The 14,959-nt window shown below is 38.8% G+C and overlaps 1 non-coding gene across 1 annotated transcript; it reads left to right on the forward strand.

Annotated features, from left to right (window-relative positions):
• The first annotated feature begins 10,952 nt into the window (after positions 1–10,952).
• LOC125579338 lies at positions 10,953–11,058 on the forward strand. The gene has a single exon (XR_007317323.1). It is a non-coding gene; the product is annotated as a small nucleolar RNA R71 (small nucleolar RNA).
• The last annotated feature ends 3,901 nt before the right edge of the window (positions 11,059–14,959 follow it).

Consider the following 14,959-nt stretch of genomic DNA (forward strand, 5'->3'; position numbering starts at 1 on the left):
TTCGCCTCCAGGGACTTGACCAGCATATCATCGATGCAGACCTCCATGGTTCTCCTGATTTGGTCCGCGAACATCATGTTCACCAGCTGTTGATAGGTTGATCCTGCGTTCTTTAGGCCGAAGGGCATAACCTTGTAGCAGTAGATCCCTCTGGACGTCATGAAAGATGTTTTTTTCCTGGTCTTCCGGATGGATAAGTATTTGATTGTAGCCGGAGAAGGCATCCATGAAGGTCATCAGCTGGTGCCCCGTGGTGGTATCCACCAGTTTGTCGATATGAGGTGGCGGGAAGGGGTCCTTTGGAAATGACTTGTTGAGGTCCGTGAAGTTGATGCAGACTCTCCACTTCCCGTTCTTTTTCTTGACCACGACAACGTTAGCTAGCAATTCTGGGTATTGCACCTCACGAATGAGCCCCGCGCCGAGCAGGCTTTTATCTTCATCGTTGATGATCTCATCTCTCTCGGGGGAAAACTAATGGGTTGATGTAGAGGGTTTGCAGCTCGTGCAATCCTTCGGTCAGCTTGGAGCCGATCTTGAGGTGTCGGGTTTGATCTACTTCAGGTAATGGCACGTCGTCCATTTTTTTTTTTTTCCTCTGCCTCCGGTTCCTCGGTGTGATGAGCCGGAAGCTTACTCTGTAATTGCTCTAAGACCTTGGTCTTTCCTTTCAGAGTGGTCTGGTAGCAGGAGCGGGAATACTCATGTTCCTCTCTGATTGCCTTTATGCTCCAGGGTGTAGGGAATTTCACCATTTGGTGAAGATTCGAGGGGACGGCCCCCATGTCGTGAATCCAGGGCCGTCCTAGGATCATGTTGTAAGACGAGTCGCAGTCAACAACGAGGAACTTGGTTGACATGTTGACTCCTTCAGCGTATACGGGGAGCGTTTCTTCCCCGGTGGTTTGTTTGACTTCCCCGCTGAATCCTATAAGGGGGTTATCCTCAGTGTTAGAACGCTTTCCTCCAGCCCCAGGTCTTTGTATGCAGCCTGGAAGATGATGTGTCCGGAGCTTCCATTATCTACCAGTATCCTTTTTACCAGGCAGTTCGCTACAGTGAGAAATATGACCAGGGCCTCGTGATCTAGTGAGCTTAGTAAGCTATCATTCAACCCGCGCATAAAGCTTAACTAGAAACGCGTCGATTGATATCATTATTGAATAATCGATCGACGGAGCGAAAGGTGTATCGATCGATATCCCTATAGGATCATTCATCGACACTTTCTATTGGTCGACATACGATACTTGAGATCATTAGATCTAGTTAATAGACAAGTTTAAACATGCGAAAGCTGATAGACTTGTTGACTAAGTAGTTGAGCTTTACATTAACAAGCATGCAACTCATTAGGCATCTGTAGGATTATAATCCCAAGTTTCCTGAATAAAAACCCTAAGTCTTATTATTTTCTTTTTAAGCACCAAAACCTCAATCAATCTATTGAACAAACACTTGTTCAATATAAAACTACAATTTACATTTAAATCTCGAAAACTATCTAGCTTAACAAATCATATTACATTTCTTAGGTTCCCTAGCTCCCTGTAAATTTGATCCTAAGTACTACAACTCCACCTCTTATTTGAGAGAGTATAAATTACTCCTTAGGGTAATTTGAGTGGTATCATTATACTGGTTATGCTGCGTACTACTAAGTACTACTGAGTTAGTTATACCGAGTTCGAGTGAGTTAGTAATGTCGAGTTATATACTAAATCCATATCTGAATATGAAGAACAAGAAGGACTCTAAAATAAAAACAACTCATAATCTTCCTTAACACAACCCTAAATCGGGGAAGATCCACAACAAAGAAAAACTCTAATCAAAGGTAACTCATAATTCTCTTCAACATTCCCAAATCAAAAAATCATTCAAAACAAGAAAAACCCTAGATCGAAGAAAAACCCAGAACTCTTTATCAAATAAGTTTTTGAGCCGTCGCCGTTCCGAACAGATCTGAAGCGAAAACGGAAAGAAATTGCCATTGATGCCACTACATCAACTTCGACGGTTGATGTGGTGAAGAAGTCGGCCAGGACTAGTCTTGTAATTATGTGGATCTTCTTGGCTTACTCGTTACGAACAATTCGGCCCGTCTACTCGTGTCGGTATCGAGTGACACTAAGGGGTCAGTGTCGATCGACATTCATTCTGAATCTCGACTCTGATTGATTCTTGAACAACTACAATTTTTCTTCATCCTTTAACTCCAAAATGCTCCATAATCTCCACATTGTTCCAAAATATACCTAGACCTGAAAACAGTATAAAATAGACTCTAAACACATATAATAGATTCTAAAAAAATCATATACCATGGCTGAAAACTAGTAAAATCCATGACCTATCTATTATCTGAAGAACAATCTCCAGGATTTAAAGATTACATATATCACTAGGGGACAAAATGGAACTGCAGATCATTTAGTTAGGATAGCGAGATCCTTTCACGGGAACATTTATTTTGTTGGTCATTCTATTACGGTATGGTTAATAAGACCACCTAAGTATGAGTAATAGAAAAACCTTTTGTCGTAAAAAAAAACTAACTAAGAGGTTATCAAAGTATAGCACATTTGTTGTTTATTATATTTTTAATTGATAAAAATAAAAGATTCAGTATGCTTTTTATTCTCGTAGTCACAATGATAAATAGTATAACTTGTTAGATCATATATCCTAATTTCAAATGTGTTTTACTGATATGTTATGGTGGTTTATCTAACTTTTACGCTCTCTTTTTTTGTCAGCAACTTTTACCCTCTCTTTCTTCTTAACATCTACTAATTTACTCGATAAAATATGCAAAACCATATATAAACTATTCAATAGTTATTGTGTTACACTTATATTTTAAGGGTTCCACCTTATATAAAAGGAAGAATTGGCTACTCCTGTATAGTTTTTGATGATGTCTGCTCATATTTACAGTCATCCAATTCTCACGCCAATCTGGTTTTCATCATACGTGATCCACTTCCATCTTTGATTAAACCCAATCTGCAGCAACAAGTTTTAGTCAAAATGATTAAGACATAAATATTTCCAATAGTGCAAATGCAACAAATTTTAGGTTTAGAAAGGATGACAAACGTTCCAGGATTTCTTAAAGAGTAGTACGTATTCCCAAAAAAAGATGACTTAGACCCGATCGAGCAATTTCTCCTTAACCTTTATTGAGATTAGACTTTGTATAGTCCGGAAAATTTTATATATTGCAATTAATAGAGTATGACATTACATTTTAACTACTTTTAAACGAGGGCATTTATGAAATATGTATCATAATGACTATATGTATCATAATATCATTAACTATTTTATTTCTAACTCATATAATTTTATAGATAAGATAAAATAGTATATGACAAGTTTTCTTTTATAATATATATACACATATATAACATGTTCAACTAGTATAAAACATCATGAACAACAATTAAGAAAGTGAATGGATTAATACAAGCAGTACGACTAGCAAAATTTTTAATTAATACAATAACTTAGAACTTATATTTAAAAGAAAAGTGGAACAAACAATAAAGAAAATATAAACCTCCATCATGTAATGTTCTAGTCGAACCAATAAACATTACATGTTTCATGTTTGGTAGGTACAAAATTTCGTCAATGAGTCACTAGAAAGAGTCTGAAACGTGAAAATTATCATCATTATTGATACCACTCAAATTACCCTAAGGAGTGTTACTCTTATTAAAAGAGGTTCAGATGTAGTACTTAGGAATCGAATCCACAAGGAGTTAAGGAACAATTAAATCTAGTGTTTATTAATTCTAAGGATTGTAAATGTTTAAATGAAATAGCAATAGTAACAAGCGAGTAAATAATAAATGTAACTTGGTTGGAAATGATATTAGATGCACGGCCACTATTCAGGTGTTGGAGATTATAATACCTATAGATGTCTAACTGTTGCATGCATGATATATTAGAGCTCAATCGCTTAACTCGCATGTCTCACTGATTAACAGACTAGATTTCGTGTCTCAACGGTTAGTATGTCGACAACGAGAGAGTGTCGATCGATGGTCTATTAAGACATCGACCGATACACCTTTGCCAACGTCGATCGATTGTCAGTTGAGGACATCGATCGACGGGTTCTAGCCAGGCCTATGCGCGAGTATGATATGCCCTATTAAGATACAAAATTTGCGGTTAGCCCTCTCTAGCAGTCCTAATACGATAGATAGATGTCAGGATGGGATAACAAGGGTGCTTGAGTATGCAATCCTATGATCAAGTTCTAGTTAGCAAGGCTAAAACTAACAATGAATACAAATATATCATGAATATCACAACAAGGCAGATATATAGTTTGGGGCTAATCCCACAAACCTATCTGAACACTGGATCTAATAATTGAACTACTCAGACATAGCAAAGCAATTCATAACAATAAAGGAATAGAAACTCATAGTATAGATGAAAAGAAATGAAAACAAGGAGTTCCAATCACAAGTAATCTTCTCTCCCAAATGAAACTTGTAACAAAACTAGGTCTAGAAAAGCTCTCTTGCCGTTAAAACACTTAGGCAGTATATATTCTACTAGGGTAAAAACTCGTCAGGGCATTTTGGTAATTTGGCTTGGTCTTGGTTTTTAAGTCTGCTGAATCCAAAATGTCGCGTGTCTGGTGTCTCGACATCGATCGATGGTACTTGTGTACATCGATCGATATAAATCTTCATCTGTCGAGGCATCTCCTAATATCGATCGCCAGGACTGATGTGCATCGATCGATTGTTCTTTTTCTCGTCGACCTCTACGTGGTCAGCTCGGGTGAAATGTCCTTTAAGCTCCAAAATGCTCCAAAGTCATAGCTTTACTCCGAAATGCACCTGAACATGAAAACAAAACATACATAGAAGAGTAGAAAACATAGATATATATATATATATATATATATATATATATATATAGTAAAATACTTATATACCATGGATAAAAATGGGTCAAATCCAAGGTATATCAACTCCCCCAGACTTACCCTTTTGCTTGTCCTCAAGCAAAACATACAGGCAGTCTCTGTGAAAGAGGTTTGAAAATATTAGGGACTTAAGATTTTAAAGCATAGAAATCTTTCCTCAACAATTTTGCAACCGCATTTAAAAAGTCATAATCACAAAAGCACACTATGCAATATCCTAGCTTAGCAACCATTTCTAACATAGCACAACTCATCAATTCACGTCTGACATCCCCTCTACTGATTTCATTTCTTAGCATAAATATAAAGTGAATGCTTTACCTTGGGAGTATCGATCACAGGATGCAAGGATTTCAGACATGTATCTGGAGCTGCGGGTAAAAGTTAGTTCCTAGTTTCTCTCTCTCTAAATTTCTCTCTTGAGTCAAAGTCTGCTTCCATTGCAGGATCAGTGACCAAGATTGGACAGGCTTCCATGAATCAAAACTTAATGGTGGTTGCCACCAAGTTCTGTTCACTTCTTTTTGACCTATATCCAAGAGTTCTTTGCGAAAGCGAGCCTTGAAGATTGCCGCCTCCAAGTCCCGTTTCGAACTCTTTTATTGGAGTCTTTATGAATCAAGCCTTAATGGTTTTAGCCACCAAGTCCTGTTCAGACTCATCCTAATTAAACAATAGATCTTATTTATTTTTTATTTTTATTTTTATTTTTATTTTTTTAATTTTTTTTAATACTCACTAACTAATCTAGGGTCGAAATTTAGAGAGAGAAAATGTGATAAATAATCTAAACCAGGAGTTACTTTCCAGACCTGTCTGAAGAATCCGATCCCATGTATACCAAGCCCCAAGACAAGCGGTTATGTCAGGTTTAGTGTTGGAAATCAGCTTTGGTTACTTCATACGGGTCAAGGCAAGTGTGTAGTTGATAGGTTGATCTGCTTTGGCATCTTTAGTGCTATCTGCAATCAGTAAATCTAAAATGGTGCTAAAGATTGGTTAGATATACATGTTTAAATCAATATAAGGTTATAGTCCTTATTTTCAATAGCTAAGCATAATTTATTAAAATTCCTTTTTATAAGAATAAAATAAATTATATCAGTAAATCTTTCCCTCAGACTTAAATTACACTGTCCCAGTGTAACTCAGCCGGAGTTATGATGAATAGTTCATGATGTACGAAATGTAACAAGTAGGAAGATACATCTGACCGGATTAGATATCGATCGATGTGTAAGTGGTTCATCGATCGTCGTGTGGTTGTCTATATCGAGCGATGTTGCGTCTCGTCGTCGGTCGATATTCAGGTCCTCCTACTTGGGTCTCCTAAATCTGAAAGAAATAAAACAAAAGTAAATAAATGCTAGCTAATAAAACCAAAATAAAATACCTAATAGTGGGTTGCCTCCCACTCAGCGCTTGGTTATAGTCATTTAGCTTGACTGTGGTAGTGATTGGCTATTGGGTGGAGAAGGAGCTGCTTGTTGGAAAGCAAGCATCCACGTCATCTCTGTACGTCATTGTGGCCTCATCATTTCTTGTCCATTTGTCATTCATCTTCTCAAGTACATTGGAGATGTTCTGTAGCGTTTCTTGAAAGTTGTCAATGCTGACCTGGTGCCAGCCTATGTTGTCATAGGCGTATGCTGAAAGTTCTGTCAGTTCCTTTTGCATTGACTCTACTGTCTTGTGTATCAGCTGCTTGCTGATTGGTGTAGATTCGGCGTCGATCGATGCGATTAGGTGTTCGTTGGTCGATCTCGGTGAGTTGCCATCGATTGATTTCGCTCGTGTCCTGTCGATCGATGCTGATATCTGGTGTTGAGCTGCGAGTTGACTCTGAATGGCTTTGACTTCTTTCTGTAGCCATTCTGCGTGGCTGTCTAGTCCACTGATTTTGTTGTCGAATGGAAAGTAGATGTCATCGCAGCGTTTGTCAAGTCGTTCCTCCATGGTGTCTAGAGCAGTGTAGATCTTGGATATGATCTTGTCAACCTCTGCTGCTGTGTAAGGAAGTAACTCCACAGGTTTCTTGCCATCGATCCAAGGCCCTCGTAGCCTGTCGATCGATGCTGATTTTGCCTGCGAAAAACCTTGATTAGTAATGTTCTCAATATCTTTTTTTGCATGAAGTAATTGACTAGACAATTTGTTTAAATCTATCATGACTTTTGATATAAAGCGGTCATGCATGTCTTCGTAAGTCCTCAGCCTCTCATTCATGGCTGAGACTTTAGCGTCGAGGGATGTGAAGGTACACATGTCGATCGATGTGGCTGGTTGTTGGTCCTTCTTGCGAATGGTGTCCAGATCTTGCTGTAGTAGCTCGATTTTAGTGCTTAGCTAGTCCACGTTGTTGTTGAGAGGGCAGTAAACGTCGTTTATCCTCGTGTCGATGTATGAGACTTCCCATTCATCCCTGTGTTGTGTTGAACATTGCGGTTCTGCAGGGATCTGGGCTGTAGGAAGACTGACGTCGATCGATGTTACATGTGGTGCGTCGATCGATGCTGAGGTCGTAGCTTCCTTCTCAAGTTGCTGACGTAAACTCTCAATTTCTATCCTCATTTCTGCCATACTTCTAAAAAGCTATTGTAGCCTCTATCCAAAGGATGATGTGTATCTTCTACCAGTGATTTGAGCTCCTCTCCCAGTTTCTCCTGAACTCCACAAATACCAAACACCATCTCATTGATTTCATCTTTGGTGTAGAGTTCTGGTGCCAGTCTTGTGAGTGTGAAGGAAGTGGCATGTTCTGGAAGACAGATGTGGCTCTCTTCAAAAAGAGATGCTCTTTCCAGTAATTTCCTGATGTCGTCCTTTGTGACAGGTATCATCTCACCAGCTACACCTCGTGCGTGTCCACACTCATCTCTGTAGACTCTATACTCGTCCCTTTGTTCCCAAGTGAATTTTCTGGCTCCGAACATGTCAAAAGCGCGGTTCCCAAATTCATACCGCCTGTCGATGGACGGCGGGTCATCTCTATCGATCGACATTGGTGTTACCCTGTCGATCGATGCTTGCCCTTTTGGTTGGCGTGATAGATCTGAATTGATTTCTGTTGTGGCGACTCTTACGTGGTTGTTAGGATCTGTTTGAATGACGTCTGAAGTGCCACATTGCTGTGAGAATAGGTTGTCAGGTCCAGTGGCTAATTGAAGGATGTCTGCTATGTCCTCAGTGGACACTTGTAAGATCCTTCCATCTATTGCACGTGCGTTGCCATCTGGGTCCCTGGAAATACCAAATTCATCAGGTGTTAGAAAACCGTAATCAATGTTTGCATAATTATTCAATTTAGAAATAGAAAGATTAGGGTTTAGAGTAGTATCGATCGATGTAGATACAGTTGCATCGATCGATGGCAGAGTAATTTCTGCAGAACTTGTGTTCTTGAGATGATTGCTCTTCATAGATTTTTCTGTTGATGTAGAAGGAAGAGTGTTCATCTTTTTTGCTTGTGTGTCTGCTCTGATGTGTGTAGGTGGTTTCAGGGGTTAGGTATCTATAAACCTAGTTGGGAAGGGAATATTCTCCTGCTCCTGAATTTTCGCTGCGGCGCGAATATCGATCGATGTTCCTGTGTGAGTGTCGATCGATGTGAGCGGTTGTTTTGCTGGGCGAGGGTGGGTATCGACCGATGTGGAGTGCACAGCGTCGAACGATGTTGGGAACGTGTTTGTGAACTTATGTGTTTCAAGTCTTTCATCCTGCAAAGACATTTCTATTGCACGTTCTTTCCAATAATCCTCATCGTATTCTTCTGTATGTTCCTCGTTATGTGAAGTAATTACAGTGTCAACTGCAAAACTTTCATGGAAACCACTGTCTGCCCAACTGCCTATGGAATAATCATCATGTCCTCTCTTGCTTGGAGGTTGGAAGGCAAAGTGTTGGTAACAATGATTAGGTGGAGCGAAATGATCAACTGGTTGCATTACGTCGAGTGACGTGTTGTTGCGGTCATCGGTCACCGTTGACTCATTGGAATCGATCGATGGAAAGGTTGGGGTGTCGATCGATTCCGAGTACTCTGTTCCGTACTCCGATTCGTACTCTGCTCCACAATGGCATGCGCCAATGAAGCCAAGTTCTTTCCCGTAATCCACATAATTAATGACCTTTCTCTTAGGTCGGATGGGGTCGTAGTGGATGTTGGGGTCTATGAGTGTTAGACACAATTTGTTTTTGTTCATGTTACATACAGCTCCTACTGTAGCTAGGAAAGATCTTCCAAGCAGAAGTGAAGAGTTTCAGTTAAGCTCGATGTCTAGGACATGAAAATCTACAGGGAAAAGGGCTTTACCAATATGTACCTCCAGATCTCTTATGATTCCTCCTGGTCGTTTCTCTGAAAGATCCACGTAGGTGAAGGATTCTGTTGAAGGTTTGATGGTCAAACCAAGCTGGTCTGCCATGATACTAGGGAGGATACTAACTGATGCTCCTGTGTCACATATTGAATGGGGAAATTCAACACCTTTGACTACGCATGGTATTGCAAACTTCCGAGGATCACTCTTCTTCGTCAATGTGATCTTGTGTTTCATATTCTCTCTGACTTGATGAAATATTCTCCTAATGTCCTCCTCAGTTACCTTTGTTTCTCTGAAGAACATCCACAACCGGTGTGTGAAGTAAGCTTCATCAAAAGGTTTTTTGATTTGGATTCTGAGGACTCTTTTAGTGAAACCATCCATCTCCTTATCGTTAGCTTCCCTCTTAAGGTTTTTAGGAATCTTCTCCTTTCTTTTCCTTAACCGTCTCCTTTCAGCTTCTTGAACTGATTCTGGTGAACTATTTAAAGGGTTGGGTTTTGGTTCGGGTGGGTTAGATAATGGTTTAGGTGGTGGTCTGAGTGCGTTGATGTAATCATTATCGATTGAGGGTAACCGCACTCGGTATGTCAGAGGTGCCTGTCGATCGATGGGAGGTGTGTTATGACGATCGACGTCAGACTCACTCTGTCGATCGATGGTTGGCTCAACCGATCGATCGATTTTATCATTGAAAGGGGAGGGTGGGTGAGGATGCTTAGCTACGAATTCTTCATGAGTTAGAATTCTAACCGCATTGCATTCAGTCAATTTAGTGGACGACGTCGATCGATGACTGGAGTAATCCGTCCATCGATCTTCATCATGGTCTGTCGATCGATGTGAGTTCATCGACATCGGTCGACACCATTGAGAACCGCCGAGACTCATGGCGCTTTCGATTTCGAAGTCTCCTTCCTCATGCTTTTCATTTCTCACCACTTGCCAGAAATCGTTATCTATGATGGCATTTACGTGGTGTTTCCCTTTGTCGGTTTCTGCCTCTCTAGCGAAAGCTTCTTGCCTCTTTATAGTCTCGCCCGTCTGAATTTCTTGTGTTTCAAGTTTTCTCACCTGAGTCCCTAAGGTCTCGATTTTGGTGTTAGGCGGAGTCTATTTTACCGTTGAAATCCACAGTGATTTGTTATTGTCCCATTAGTACTCGATCAAGCATTTTTTCGATCTTGCTTTCCTGAGTCTGGGGTGGTGGATTTTGGCAGTAAGAGTTCGAGTAGCTTTTGCTGTTGTTGAAGGGTTTTTGAAATTGTGAACTTTGGTTACTTCTTTGGCCATTTCCAAAGAAGTTTATGTTTCCGCCCTGGTTTCCAAATTTCTGGAATCCGGTACCTCCGATGTAGTTCACATTTTCTTCTCCTTCCGTATCTGATACTTCTCCTTCAGCTGAACAGACTTGCTTCCTAAGAAGCTCGTGCACCACATCTAACTTAGCTCTTACTTCGTCCATCTGTTCATTCCCGATAGAGGCTACAGACTTCTTCCGTTCAGAGTCAGTGTTTTTGGTGCTGCTGCTGTTAGCAAAGTTTTCGATAAGTCTCACAGCTTCCAACGGATTCCGAGTAGTGAAGTTTCCTTCACTCACCGTATCAAGAGCCATTTGATACTGTAAGGCGAGACCTCAGAAGAAAGTGCTTAACAGCTGCACTTCGTTAAATCCGTGGTGTGGACAGTCTCGCTGGAAGAACCTAAATCTAATCTACGCATCTTTGAAGGACTCTCCAGCCTTCTGCGAGAATGTGGAAATTTTGTTCCGAAGTTCTTCAGCGCGCGCCTCATCGAAGAAGTTTCGTAAGAAAGCATTCTTGATGTCGGTCCAGGATGTTAAAGATCATGTGGGTTGCTGCCTAAGCCAGTGCATCGTTTCTCCATTCAGCGTGTATCTGAAGAGCTTGCACAGCAGGTAACTTCGGGGACTCCTTCCATCCGAATAGCAGCGATTAGATCCTCGAACTGTTCCAAATGGTCCATAGGATGCTCGTGCGGTAACCCAGAGTAGGGTATCTGCGACACGAGAGTGTAGTATTGAGGCTTCAGCTCGAAATTCTGCTTCTGGATCTCTGGAAGTCGAATAGCTGATCTGTTGGAATAGTACTCATCTGGGCGATTATAGTCGGCCAGTGTTTTCGATCGAGCGTCTTCGTCTACAGGTTGAGCAGCTCCTGTAGCATCAGCATCAGAGATTACAGTCTCCTGAGCATCTATTTTCTGACTTGTTGCATTACGCAGATGACCGGCCTGGTCATACAGGTTTCCGTTCTCTTCCTGTGTTAGAATAATAAAGTTTACCATTTTTGACGACACGGTATCGATCGACGTACGCAGTGTAGTATCGATCGTAGTCGAACGATTGGGATGGATCGACGATGATGGTCTTGTGTCGATCGACGGTTGGATGTGAGTATCGATCGACGACGAAGTAGTTGCGTCGAGCGATGTGGAACGTTGACCTCTACGGATGGTGCGTTCCAAATGAGCAGGATCGTCTGAGAACAGCAAGTCTTTCTCCTTGTTGCTTCAGGTACCGCTGGGCATGCACCTGAAAAGACAAGAAAAAGATTATTAGAAAGGAGGTAGAGAAAAGAATAAGAATCAATAAAACTAAATCTAATGGCGATCAAAGCTCCCCGGCAACGGCGCCAAATTTGATACCACTCAAATTACCCTAAGGAGTGTTACTCTCATCAAAAGAGGTTCAGATGTAGTACTTAGGGATCGAATCTACAAGGAGCTAGGGAACAATTAAATCTAGTGTTTATTAATTCTAAGGGTTGTAAATGTTTAAATGAAATAGCAATAGTAACAAGCGAGTAAATAATAAATGTAACTTGGTTGGAAATAATATTAGATGCAGGGCCACTATTCAGGTGTTTGAGATTATAATACCTATAGATGCCTAACTGTTGCATGCATGATATATTAGAGCTCAATCGCTTAACTCAGTGATCAGCTGTCGCATGTCTCACTGATTAACAGACTAGATCTCGTGTCTCAACGGTTAGTATGTCGACAACGAGAGAGTGTCGATCGATGGTCTATTAAGACGTCGACCGATACACCTTTGCCAACGTCGATCGATTGTCAGTTGAGGACATCGATCGACGGGTTCTAGCCAGGCCTATGCGCGAGTATGATATACCCTATTCAGATACTAAATTTGCGGTTAGCCCTCCCTAGCAGTCCTAATATGATATATGTCAGGATGGGATGACAAGGGTGCTTGAGTATGCAATCCTATGATCAAGTTCTAGTTAGCAAGGCTAAAACAAGCAATGAATACAAATCTATCATGAATATCACAACAAGGCAGATCTATAGTTTGGGGTTAATCCCACAAACCTATCTGAACCCTGGATCTAATAATTGAACTACTCAGACATAGCAAAGCAATTCATAACAATAAAGGAATAGAAACTCATAGTATAGATGAAAAGAAATGAAAACAAGGAGTTCCAATCACAAGTGATCTTCTCTCCCAAATGAAACTTGTAACAAAACTAGGTCTAGAAAAGCTCTCCTGCCGTCAAAACACTTAGGCAGTATATATTCTACTAGGTTAAAAACTCGTCAGGGCATTTTGGTAATTTGGCTTGACCTTGGTTTTTAAGTCTGCTGAATCCAAAATGTCGCGTGTCTGGTGTCTCGACATCGATTGATGGTACTTGTGTACATCGATCGATATAAATCTTCATCTGTTGAGGCATCTCCTGATATTTCATCGATCGTCAGCACTGATGCACATCGATCGATTGTTCTTCCTCTCGTCGACTTCTATGTGGTCAGCTCGGATGAAATGTCCTTTAAGCTCCAAAATGCTGCAAAGTCATAGCTTTACTCCGAAATGCACCTGAACCTGAAAACATACCTAAAATAGTAGAAAACATAGATATATATATATATATATATAGTAAAATACTTATATAACATGGATAAAAATGGGTCAAATCCAAGGTATATAAGCTATTTCTTGAAATTCTTACTGGCTTTCAACGATTTAATAGATTCATTAGCAATTCTTTAAATATATTTTGAAATCATATTACTATGAAAAAGAAACGAATAGAATTGAAAACGGGTGTTTTTGTTATACTCACTATTTGACGTAGTGCATGACGCTTAGCTCGAGTTTCAGACTTTTAGACCATGACCTTGTCTTTTTTGTAAACTGCTTACGACTTTCTACCTTGTCTAATGATTAAAACAAGTTAAAAACGTGTACTCCATATAACTGGAAAGCTTATAATATTTCTGGATATTTCCAAATCCTTCATAAATATAAGGGAAAATTACTAGAATATTATAGATCTTTTGAAAATTACTAAGATTATTAGAGTGTTTTGATACTCGTAGTAAATGACAATAAGAGTTTTTAGTTAGTTTTTTAATTGAAATTATTTTTAAACATTAAATCAACATTACTAATTAAGTATCCACATAATCAATAGAGAACAATCAATCATCTCTTTAATTACATAACGTTGAAAAAAAAACACAATACATTCCAAAAAACACTCAGAACGGCAATTGTGAGATGTATTTAATTAAGTTTGTTTGTGATTTCATACCCGTATATATGGATAATCTAATTTTTTTTTCAGATCTGAGTAAAAGAGAAATTTGAACAAAAAAAAATAATGGAGACAAAAAGAAGTGACGGATTCAGCAGAGACGACACAGAGAACTTCATTGAAGCTTGGATACAAGGATGAATACTAGAATGGTGCAGAAAACATGTATTTTTGGTTTTCTATGTAAAAAACATAACTCACCATGTATTGTGTGTTTGATTTATGCTATGTTTACACTATTCAGTCATGTCGTTTATATATCACAGCCGTGTCGTTTACATAACTCAGCCATACCTCAAACATACCCTAAAATCAGAAAATGTTTAGATAACTCAGCCGTATCGTTTATATAAATCAGCAATACCTCAAACATACCCTAAAATCAGAAAACTGAATTCAAGTACTTTAAGAAGTTATATTGAATATCATCTTATCAATATCAAGTGAATACAAATTAACTGAATGTGTATAGTTTCTTGAATTTCAAGTTGAGACTTTAACTTGATCTTGAGATATATGTTCTCTTACAATCACTTATACAATTCTTACTTTCAAGACTCTAACTTTAATCTTTTCTTAAATATAAACCTCAAACCATAAACTATAGAATTATAAAGTTATAAAAATTTAATGTTTATCTTTGAACATTAAATCCAATATTTTTATTATTATTTAAAGTTTAAGGTTTAGGTTTAAATTTTAGGTTTATAGTTTAGAGTTAAACTCAAATTTTAATCATTTTAAAAAATAATCTTTAATTTAAAGTTCCATTTTATATTTTGATTTAAACTCGTAACTACATTTTAAAAATTTAAGCAATTTTTAAAAAAAATTGGAAAGAACTAAAATTACAAATTACATTACTTTTTTCATGACCATTGATTGATTTTAGTCTAAGGGTTCAATATTTTCGATATAAAATTATAATATTTTATAACGTTTTAAAATTTAAACTACAAATATTAAATATAAAATGATAAAGTTAAATATTTTCAAAACATGATCTTAAACCATATCTATTTCGAACCTTTAACCCTAAACCCTGAACCACATACTTTGACCTATACCATAAAACATTAAACTTCAAACTTTTA

The sequence above is a fragment of the Brassica napus genome, chromosome A1, assembly GCF_020379485.1.
Source record: "Brassica napus cultivar Da-Ae chromosome A1, Da-Ae, whole genome shotgun sequence".
Classification (NCBI taxonomy): Eukaryota; Viridiplantae; Streptophyta; class Magnoliopsida; order Brassicales; family Brassicaceae; genus Brassica; species Brassica napus.